General features: G+C 36.4%; 1 protein-coding gene across 1 annotated transcript in view; it reads right to left on the reverse strand.

Moving 5' to 3' along the window:
• Positions 1-3688: 3688 nt before the first annotated feature.
• Positions 3689-12318, reverse strand: part of LOC136863280 (cation-independent mannose-6-phosphate receptor) — a 645945-nt gene continuing 637315 nt past the window's right edge. The window contains exon 19 of the mRNA XM_068225646.1: positions 3689-7127. The gene's annotated coding sequence lies outside the window, so the exon portion shown is untranslated. The remainder of the gene's footprint in view (positions 7128-12318) is intronic.

Consider the following 12318-nt stretch of genomic DNA (forward strand, 5'->3'; position numbering starts at 1 on the left):
AGCCCTGAAAATGGTTTTCCGTGGTTTCCCATTTTCACACCAGGCAAATGCTGGGGCTGTACCTTAATTAAGGCCACGGCCGCTTCCTTCCAACTCCTAGGCCTTTCTTATCCCATCGTCGCCATAAGACCTATCTGTGTCGGTGCGACGTAAAGCCCCTAGCAAAAAAAAAAAAAGTGATTAGCTGGTACATTTATATCATGGTGGCTGCAGTGTTGCTTCCCTCCACCCGGAGAACTAATCGAGCTGCTATAGCCACTCTATGTATTATATTCTAGCTCATTGGTTCTGAAGGTGTTCATGGTATTCAAATATCAGGTCCTGAAAAGCCATCGCAAATACCATGATTTGTACTTGTCCCTCCTGAATCTTCGTCATTGACCACAACATGTGGGGCAGTGCAACAACAGTTGCTATCATCATTTTTACCAGTATAAAAGAAAATAATGATCCTGGCGCAGTCCGGTGGTATTTGAAGGTGCTCAAATACGACAGCCCCGTGTCGGTAGATTTACTGGCACGTAAAAGAACTCCTGCGGGACTAAATTCCGGCACCTCGGCGTCTCCGAAGACCTTAAAAAGTAGTTAGTGGGACGTAAAACAAATACCATTATTATTATAAAAAGAAAATAAATGATCTACAGAAAAAGGAGCTGGTCAAGCAACTTCCACAGTTGTTTACCGCATACTTCCAACATTTTTTTCTGTGGTAGAAGACAAAGATTTCGTAGCCTGTTTTACTGGATTTACTGAACGAGTTGACTACGTGGTTTGAGTTACGTAGCTGTTAACTTGCATTCAGGAGATGGTGAGTTCGAATCCCACTGTCGACATTCATGAAAACAGTTTTCAGTGGTTTCTCATGTACACACCTGGCAAAATTTCCTTAGTTACCACCACAGTCACTTTCATCCCAGTCCTGCCCTATACCGCATCATTGCCATCAGACCAGTGTGTCGGTGCTACATTAAAAAAAATTGTAAGCAGAAAAAAGTACTGGCTTAAACTCTGTTTACATTTTGCCTGAAAAAGGATTGTTTCCTCATCCCTCATTCCAAAAGCATCTGAAGAGTGTATGATACTCGTTTATCAACATATTTTATAATGTCGACTCCCAGTGCCTACTGTAGATCTTTGCTTGCATCGAGGAATACACAGAGCTACCTAGCTGCAACGGCGCTTATTATAAATGGAAGTTTCGACTTACTAGTTCTGGGAGTGTAAATGAGTCATTGCAAAATATTCTTAGACTACCACTACTTAAGAATTTGAGGACGCACTGGTGAAAGGGATCGTGGGAAAGAAGAAAGCAAGAGGCAGCAAGTATAGTGACTGTTCCTCTCAAAAGTTGACCTCCAACTTGTATTATGTTACTGTACTTTTATAACCTAATACTCCAACCTAATAATGCAGTATAATGGATACAGAGGAACATAATACTGGAAAGTAGTCCCATCGTGTGTGTTTGTTTGTTTTGACATAAATGGCAACCAAACCCTTAAATCTGTAAATGAGAAATAACCTGTTTGATAAACCAATTAACATGCATTTGATTGCATAATAGATTTTTTAACAATTCAGTGCTCCCCACTTCATTTCAGAAACTTTCCACAAGCTGGTTTCTGTTTTGTATAGGTATGTCCAAAAAATAGCAATTTATGTATGACTTGATTTAGGGAAGTGGTGCTCTTAAGACATGCAGAAGAATAACAGACAGAATTCTATCTGACAAATATTTTTTTATTTATAATTACATCTTTACAAAATGAAACTCATTTCTCCTCTATTAATAACAGCATAAAACTTGCCAACACCAACATATGGTATGTAATGCAAAGAAGGCAAAAACATTTACTAGAAAATTAAAAATTAACAAGGGTTTTATACATGTGAAGTAAAAAAGATGCCCAGGGGTTTTGCAGTATTATCTTACATGTGCAAAATGCTACCAAATGTATTTCATTTGTATTTATGGGGTATTCCAGATTGCTTCTGATACACACACTGTAAAGTATAAGCACACACTGCTTCTTAGTTCTATTTTATTACACTCTATCTATAAAAATATTTACAAAATACTATTGCACAAACAACACAAGTTCATGAATGAAAATTAAATAATAAATACATTTGTCAAATAAAACCTTAGTTTTGAAGGTAAAGAGAGAAAGTCCATGAGAGAAAAAAGCCATAAGGAACAAAAATTCTCAGTTCAATCTGATTATAATTACCTTTCACACAGAGAAATCACATTCATATCATAGTTATAGTAAGTACTTCTAAAAACAGATGATAAAGTATCCTAATATTTAGATACAGGGGCATAAGAATGGTTTGGCACATACAAAATTGATTACAGTAGAACCTCGATTATATGAACCCAGAAACTACGTTTTCCTGTATTATTCGTTCAAATTATGTGGTTCCGCGAGCATCCTGATTAAATCACGTTGTAAAAATCCTGCATTATCCATTCCTCAAAGAAACGATTTCCTGGATCAACCATCCAGAAATTTCAGTCCCATCAACGCTAAATCCTCGATCACGCGTTTTTCAAGAAACCGTACCTATCTCACGAAAGGACAGCTACGGCATACATACGGATCTTGGTGTTAACGTCCCATCATTGCGGTAATTTGAGGAAGTAGCCTGCTGTACTGTACTGGAAAAGCGATCGGCGGTGAACTAGCAAAAGGGACCATCTTAGCATTGCATTCAGGTGGTAATGTTTAGAGAATCCTCGGAAATCATACAACAGAGTGTGACCACAACAACTGGAAGGAGACAGAGTGCATTTCAGCAGTTCTACTTGAAGACGGAACGAGTTTCGTCAAATGTTCGTACTTGCAAAACGTCTACATTATGTCCAGGGTTACATGTTTATTTTGTTTACTTTTTTCGAGCGTATCAGGTTTTCGGAACTTCCCTCAGGGCACTGTATAGTCACTAGGCTTTCAGGCAGGAATCAAAACTGCTCCTTCTTAAGTATTTAAAACAAATTTAGTATTTTAATATTATCGTATACGATTATGTTCAACAAGAATAATTAAACAACCACCTAATCGATACTTTATTTTTTGCGTTGGGCAAAATTAAATAAACATTATCACTCACAGAACATGTTTCGACCACTTAGTGGTCATCATCAGCTGTATAACAAAACTTAGATGAAAAATATTGGACAATAAGCACAATCGTTAATCTTTAGGTTATGGAAAAAATATTTGCTGTGTTGATTGTTTGACTGGTAAAAGTTCTTTGGTATCTTCTTAGTTAAAAAAAACTTTTACCAGTCAAACAATCAACACAGCAAATATTTTTTCCATAACCTAAAGATTAACGATAGTGCTTATTGCCCAATATTTTTCATCTAAGTTTCCTTATACAGCTGATGATGACCACTAAGTGGTCGAAACGTGTTCTGTGAGTGATAATGTTTATTTAATTTTGCCCAACTCAAAAAATAAAGTATCGATTAGGTGGTTCTTTAATTATTCTTGTTGATTATACTCATCAATACGGTCATGAAGTGGACTACTTGCAATACGATTATGTTATCGAGACCAGAACCTTACATACTGTACATAAAGTCATGGGACCTTTAGGGATTGCCTATTACCATTTTGGTCCTAATATAAGACTGGGAATTTCACGTTTTTGTGCTAAAATGTTATAAAAATTGCAGTCGTTTCTTTTTTTTTTTTTTTTTTTTTTTTTGCGCACGTTACATTTAAAAACTTTGTATCATTTCGCAGTCGTAACGACTTGTACAGTGGAGCGCGCTTTCCAGCTGAGTGAAGGTTGTGAATAACCATTCTTTCGGTAGTGTTAATGATATTTTTTCTCGTTACAATTTGATTGTGATTAGTGACAAACAGAATTGAATATAATGCATTTGAGAACTTCAGGATTGATACTTGCATCCAAAACCATAGTCTTGAGTTCAACATAACCTTTAAAAGTCGATGTAGGCCTAATTTACGTGGTACAAGATTTCCATAAATTGACTACAAACAGTATAACAGTGACTAAATTACAATGGAAGATTTTTTTTTTAAAAAAAAAAAGGGGATTTCACCATCATGTTGGGCACTTTTATATCTAATGTGCTTTATTTTATTAGATTAGAGAATTAAAAACTGCTTGTGGTCAATTGTTGTTTGGCTCGGCATTACAGGTGTAAGAGATTTTTCAAAGAGTTTAGCTGATCAAAGTTGCTGAACTGAAAGAAGTTTTCAGAAGAAACTGACAAAGTTTTCCCAGTAACAGTGAATGTAAAGTTTCAAGATTTTAAAGTCACGTACCGGTAATGAATGTTTGAAGCCAGCCCCCCGGTCTAACTCGCCTGCCTCTCACCCAGAGGGCCCGGGTTCAATTCCTGGCTAGTTCAGACATTTTTACCTAGATATGAGGGCTGGTTCCATGTTCACTCATTCCACAATTAATTCCACAATTACCTTTAATTGAGGAGCTACTTAATGGTGAGATGGCGACCCAGGTCAAGAGAGCCAGGAATAACGGCCGTGAGGATTCGTTACACTGACCATGCGTCACCTCGTAATCTGCAGGCCTTTGGACCGAGCAGCGGTCGCTTGGTAGGTGGAAGGCCATTGGGGCTGTAGTCTGGTTTGGTTTAGGGGTGTTTGTAAGATTATAAGTATACATTTCATTTTTGTGATGTTTGGCCAAACAGTTGATGGTTCATTCATTCCCGGATTTTCCGTTTTCCCGTGTTGTACGTTTTTTTTCCGGGGTCCCTCCAAAAACAGAGAATCGAGGTTTCACTGTACTTAGGTATCAATAGGAACTCAAACATTAAATTATATACATAAACTAGCTTCAGTAATATAATACTATAGTCTTGGTATACAATATTCACCAGCATTAATGAGATTACTCTCCATGAAAAATTAAGCATTTACTCATAACCCAGAAAACAGAATAGTTTCTTCTTTGGTAATAAATATAATGCATTGTTTCTTTTAACAGCGAAGTATAGCACAGAAAAGAACAGTTTTGAAGTTCTGCCAGTGTCTAACAAACCTGAAATTAACACAGTATATAATGAAATATACTGTGCAACTAAAACATTCAAGACATCTTATGGCCTAATTAGATTGCATTTTGTATGTTGATCAGGAGTGGCAAAGCAGACTGATGGAAAGGAAGTATGTAGAAGTGAAGGTACACATTGTCCAATCATCATTGGTACACTCCTACTTGGTGTACGAATGGGTCTAATGAGAATGCAGTGACCACCACGTAGGCAAAAATCCACAACAGTTTAGATGTTTCTCTCCAACCAGATCTAAGAAAACCTCTATAGCTGTGAGGCAAGACAATGTGATTAACAGCTCCAGGAAACCTTTTTCAAACACTATATCAATGACAGAGCAAGCACAAAATTCAAAGCATACTGCATGTACATTTGTGCAAAATTGATTTAACAGTATATCCAGGGTGACCATCGTCCCATTTTTGCCAGAACAATCCTGTTATCTTAAGTTGTCTCATCAGTTTTCTATTCACTCTCATTTTCCAAATGTTTCTACAAATTAAAAATATATACCATTTTACCACATTTTGAAAGAGGAAGGCAATGTGAAGTTTAATTACCTTTAATATAAGTAAAGTTGTTGGGAAGAGTACAGAAATGAGTTGTTTTTATGTTCCGCTTTTTCTCTTTATACCAGCGACTTTCTTTCTAGCTATCTTGATTACTTGAGTTATCACTTACAAAGGTAGAGATTATTTCTACTTTATCACACAAACTTTTAATTTATTAATTTAAAGAGAAAAATTTTTTAACTTAATTTATAGTGCTGGAAGTGTATGTATCCTCTTAATGTTATTTGGTTCTACGCACTGTGGAAGTTCCACCTCTTAATGTTGTTGAGTAAAACAAAGTTGTATGAAGACTGGAATAAGGTGATTAAATTGTCGATATATCTTGTAACTAACTTTTTTCGGCTTATCCCAAATATCTGGGCTCGCTGAACCCACCCAAGCTCATTTTGGTTTAAGGCCGGATGCCCTTCCTGATGACACGTGATTTTTCAGATGAAAATTCCAACCCAGGATCGACCAGGATTCAAACCTCAGTCATCCAGTTGGAAAGTCTTCAGCTAAGCTACTATGCTCCCTGTTGAAATATCTTGTAATTCATAACTAAATATACCCTTTAGTACTTTGTAGTTGTAACTGCAATATTAAAATTCAAAATAAATTATATGTTATTTTCACGATACTATGTCCAAAAAAATGTGTCTTGAAAATAGACGTCCCCCATTTTGTACCTTCAGAAATATGGTCACCCTGAGTATTACATTTAAGGATAGGAATGAAAGTCTCTGTTTGAAATAGAGAGAGATCTGGTTGAAACACTGCAGGAGCAAAAGGATAAATAATTGTTTTTGAAAGAATTGGTGATGGCATGAAAGATGAGAATTAAGACCAAATAGGTACCCCATTAGAGCAAGGAACATAAATCTCAAATTCTTTTTAACTAAACAAACAGAACATTCTATGATTAATTAAATCTAGAAAAGTAAATTTAGTGAGTTTTAGTTGCAACCTATGATTCAAAAGACAGATAGGTACACAAAAGTGAACTAGTAGAAATGAAGGCAGGGAAGTATACAGTATATACTGTAAAGAAGGGATAAAAGCTGAATTAAGAATGAACATATTTGTTGAACTTTTTCTCATGAACTGGTTGAATTGCAGTCACGGAGAGGAGTGAAGGAGGGTAAGTCACCTGGAAGACTTGGTAAAAGAAGAGGATCCTGCCAATTAGTATTTTATTTAGAGAAAAAGAATTACATGTTCAATAATTTAAGGTAACAAGATTTCTCATACAATTTATGGAAATGAAAAAACAAATGTAAATCAGATCATGTAAAGAAAGATAGGAACACTAAACACACAGGATAAACAAAATGACAGGATGGTGTGAGAAGAGAGAGAAATAGAAAAAACAAAAACACTTGGAAAATCTCCATATCTTCATACATTGCCATCTTCAAGTAAATACATTCTCTTCTCATCAATCCCAGTTCTTCCAAATTCATTTCTTCTCAGTCCCTGACAAGCTTGTTTCTGCTTCCCAGCTTCATCAAGAGGGCAGGCTGATGTGTTAAGTGTAGGATAAGAAGAAAGCCATATAAACACAGAAATTAACAAGATAAAAGATGAATACAAATGGTTAAAGACTAAAAACACAAAAGGAGAAAAGAAACTCAATGAGCTAATATAAGTGGTAGAAAGGAACAAAGAAGTCATATACAGAAAGACAGGAACATCAACAGAAGGGATAACAACAGACTCCAGGCTGTAGAAATGAAATTCCTGGGGTCAGTGCTTCAGAAAACAAGACAAGATAAGATAGATATGACGATATGAAAGACGTCCAAGCAACTCTCTTGCAATACAGTATCAAGATTAAAATGGTTTGGTCACTTGAAGAGTGACCTAGAGGCTGGCCAAGGACAAGATGGATATCCCAAATAAAAGAAGATCTGCAAAAAATGGAGAATGGAGTAAAACTGAAGAGGAAGGAACGTACCTGTGCAGACGGAAATGGAGAGCGCTCTTACATCACACGCAGGAAAATGGAGATGGTTAAATGATGATGAATTGAAAAAATACCTAATTGGGTATTTGAAGGTGTGTGTGTGTGTGTGTGCGTGCGCGTGTGTGAAGATGTGGAGATATCCCCCCTCTCTCTCTCTCTCTCTCTCTCTTCTTTTTTTTTTTTTTTTTTTTTTTTTTTTTCCTGACCTGCCATTGTGTTTATCCCCTTGTGTGTGCCTTAAGATATCTCACATGATTATTGAACCCAATTTGATTCCAATTTCCCACCAAACCTGTTCAGGTATACCATCACTTGCCTTCATGTCAGGTGTAGTGTATCATATCAGTTGCAAGGTGTCAGGGGGATGTCAAGAAATGGTCAAACATTGCGATGCGTAGTATGCTTGATATTTATAGTTTAAGGGCACATCTGAAACTGAAAAATCCATAACTTAAATGGCTGTGAATAGACATCATATTGTTGCATAACATCCCTACACACGAGTAGCAACCACTGGGATAAGCCAACCAACCAACTGTTATCTATGTTTTTGGACCACTAAAGAAGCGTCGAAGTACAAGAAGATTGGGAACCTACGGTGTGAAGTTCAGCGAGCTGACTTGTGTACAATAGAGTAGCATAGTCAGAAATATTGTTACCTTTTTTTCTGGAAAGCTGTTCTCATATTTTCAGAGAAACCTTTGAGCCAGATCCAATTTCCAGCTTATTTCAAATATACTACGTACCTCATTTGTGGAATGAATAGTCCTTATAGTTACTTTTTAAAAAAAAAAAATGTATCAATGCACATAGAAAGAATAGGTCTTCCTTTACACACTTTCTTCCCTGAATCATAGCATAATGTAAGACAATATTAATTACATTATCACAAACTCTCTTTGGACTACTCTAATCAATACAACAAAGACAATGGGAGATAAACAGGCTTCAGTTGAGTAAGAGGAAGATGTTGCTCAACATATCCTCCCCTTTAAATGCTGTGTGTCTTATATCTAATATGATAAATCCAGAACAGATATTGCCGAAGTAGATGTGATGTTATAAATTGGTCTAGCATATAAGATCTGTTGAGGAAAGCAAAGGCAAATGGCAAACTACGTCACCACTCAACCTGCCTAGTATGCCTTATTTGGGTGCTACCATCAGTTGCTTCCTTATAACCACATAACCTTTGGTGGTGCTATTTGAGGATACAACCAGCCTTCAGGCTTGATGACCTAGCAGACAGATATGACCTGTACAAGACATCAAACATTCTTGTATGCTTTAATGACATTTCTTTGTAATATATTAAACTTAATTTTGAAAAAGAAATTAAGTTATATAAATTTCAGGAGCAAGCAATAACTATAGTGCAACTGAATCAGTTACTGTTAAAAGGCAACACATAATTTTTTTCTGTACCGAGTGTTTTTCTTGCTTAATTGTAAAGATCTGTTACCAGTACTGTCCTGTGTAAGCATTACTCCCCATGATAATACTATTCTAGAAAGGTGCACGCTATTTGGTTGATTTTATCCTTCTCGAAATTTAAAATAAAAAGGCAAATTGCTGACCACACTCTTTTTAACAATGAATCATAAGTTTAATTAGGTTTATTTTTTATATATTAAGATATTTATAGTTGCCACTAATGCATACTATTGTACTGTATTTTGAATGTAAAGCTATGTAATAATGTAATAATGAAAGTCTGTGATCAAGTTCTCTTTAACACAGACTTAAATTCAGCAACCAGTTTTACCATTAGAGAAAGGCCAGGTAACATGTCCAGATGAATCTTTCTTTACAAAATGAGTCTCAACCAATATGTAATTTTCATCAAAATCTGACATTGTGCCTTCTAACAATGACTGATTCAAGTATTTAAACAGTTTATTCTGAAAAATATTAGTTCAATAAAGCATTAAAGAGTAGTATTGCACATTTGATCACAAATTACAACAAATTTGTGTATTATAGGACCTCTGGATGCCTCATCTTTTTTCTAAAGAATAACTTCTCTGTAAACGAACAGAATACTGAAGAAATGTGGTATCACATGCAAAAAAAAGAAGGGTACAAATGGGTATTTTAGGGGACAGAAGAATATTGTAAGACATCATTTCTTTTGTAATTATTTGCACCTAGAGTACCTCTTTAACTATTTTCCAAATACAGTACTTGTTTAAGAATTTTGTTATGTTAGTAATATACTGTAGTTAAATTTTGAAGGCTGGATTTCTTTATTAAGAGGCCATTACATACAGAGCGATATCAAGTTTACCACCTTTTTTGACATAGAATATTAAAATAATTTTGATCCAGTATTGGATCCCTCAATAATAATAATAATAATAATAATAATAATAATAATAATAATAATAATAATAATAATAATAATAATAATGACTATGATCATCATCATATAGTCTCTGCTCCTGTGTGCAGGCATTTTAATTTGATGCCATCTAGGTTGGCTGCACACCAATTATTCTGTGTTGTGTTGTATGTTGGGTATTCAGCCCGAAGGCTGGTTTGATCCTCTGCAGCTCTGCCAACAGCTGTCATAAATAGCCTAGGCATCACTGAAGAGGAGTACTAGGGAAATGAGGAGTGAGGTAGTTTCCCGTTGCTTTCCTCACCGAGCCAGTCGCTGCTATTACATGTGCATGCAACAACCGACCCTATGAGCGATACTTTCACAACATTCATAACAGGGATTGGATGCATAAGGAATGGTATTACTAGCATCACTCATACCTCAGTCACTTTCATGTTGTCAAAGCCAAGGATGAGACTGAGACAGGTCAATGAAAGTAACAAATTTGATATAGCCCATACCAGAAGACATAGTGCACTGTAAACACTACATCATGCCAGCAAAGGCATCAGATCAAAACAAAACAAAACAAAACCATACCCCATGGCACAACAGTCCCAAAGGGACTTGGCTTACCAAGCGACCGCTGCTCAGCCCAAAGGCCTGCAGATTATGAGGTGCCGTGTGGTCGGCGCAACAAACCCTCTCTGCCCCTATTCTTGACTTTCTAGACAGGGGCCACTATCTCACCATCAGATAGCTTCTCAACTGTAATCATGTAAGCTGAGTGGACTTCGAACCAGCCCTCATATCAAAGTAAAAATCCCTGACCTGGCCAGGAATCAAACCCTGGACCTCTGGGTAAGAAGCAGGCACGCTACCACTACACCACTCTACCAGACGGCCGAGTAAACTGGATCTCTCTAGGGCGACTAGGATGTCCTATGGCTTTTCCCCCCCTTTAAAAGTACAACTACCTCTGTGAGGTTTCAACCTGTGAACTTGGGATCAGAAGGCTGACACTCTGCCACTGATCCACAGATGGTCCCTCAGTAAAAATCCATGTCTCCCAAGAAGTGTAGACCAGACTTCCTTCCATAATTTAAAAACTATAAAAATTAAAAAAGCATAATGATGGAATTGAAGAGAGAAAGGTTCAAAAAGTCTACCAAAATAGTGTTTAAGGTTGGATGCAACAGTGAGCAGCAAGCACATCTGCCATTTTGTAGTGAAATCAGAGCTAATGTGAACTGGACATATCAGTATTGTAAAATTATTATAACTCTAAACTGCAAAATTAGGGTACTTTCCACGAGGTGTCATTCCTTTCGTCTATGAACAATCTATAGATATCTGTAATATTTGTGACAAAACTTGACTCCTAGATGTGTGAAAAGTTATAAATAGTTCAGAATTTAGTGAAAATTTCCAAAATATCTCAATATCTTTAATATAAAGATGGTTCAAGCCTACTGCACATGAAAACTAGTCAAAATTATGAGTTTAAAAGAGTCGAAAAAGCCCAAAACGTCCAAGGCCGAGTGTAAGAAAGCCAAGATGGCGAAGTGTCACGAGTCACATCGAAGGTCATCCCATAAAGCCTCTGGAGAGAGTTATACCCGAGAAGAACAAACAACACAAATGTCATGGAGTCGGTAGAGAGTGTAAATAGTGTGATTTCACAACACTCCCAAGAAGAGAAGCTAGGCGCAAAAAAGTCTCTGAACCTAAACTTCATGCTGACTTACAGTATTTCTAACACCCTTACTATGTATTCTACACTCTTAAGACTTGTGGCCATTGGTTGGACAGAGCTCCTGTACTATTTTTAATATATGTCACAGATAAACTTTCTCCTAAATATTAATTTCTATTCTATGAATACTATAGGGTTAGTTACATATTAAGCTTTCACGACCAAATTGTACTGTACTTGAAATAAACTTTCATCTTATCAGGTCATGTTGATTACATACTCAAGAGCAAAACCCTGGTCACGATATGAGGAAACAGGAACGGAATGGGGGGCGATCACAATGAAAGGAGAGGGTCTGGAAGTGGTGGACACTTCAAGTACCGGTACTTGGGAAGCATGACAATGAATTATGAAACTGCTGCCTTTACAGGCATAAATTTCAAGATTCGCATAAGATAATGGAGAAAATTGCCAACCAGACACCACTGGGAAAGAACCCACAAACCGATTTCTCACTGGATGCTTTACCGATTGAGCTAGGTGGCGTACGTCATATTTGTTATTTTGGTTTTTTACATGGCCATTTGGCTGTATTAAAACTATTATTATATTTGTTTTGTTAGAAAAGATCTCTAGGATTGTGGGATCAAATTTGGGCATATTAAACAATCACTTTCAGGAAAAAATTCCAATATACTGTCCTTTTAACATTATTATTATTATTAT

This window comes from Anabrus simplex, chromosome 1, assembly GCF_040414725.1.
Source record: "Anabrus simplex isolate iqAnaSimp1 chromosome 1, ASM4041472v1, whole genome shotgun sequence".
NCBI lineage: Eukaryota > Metazoa > Arthropoda > Insecta > Orthoptera > Tettigoniidae > Anabrus > Anabrus simplex.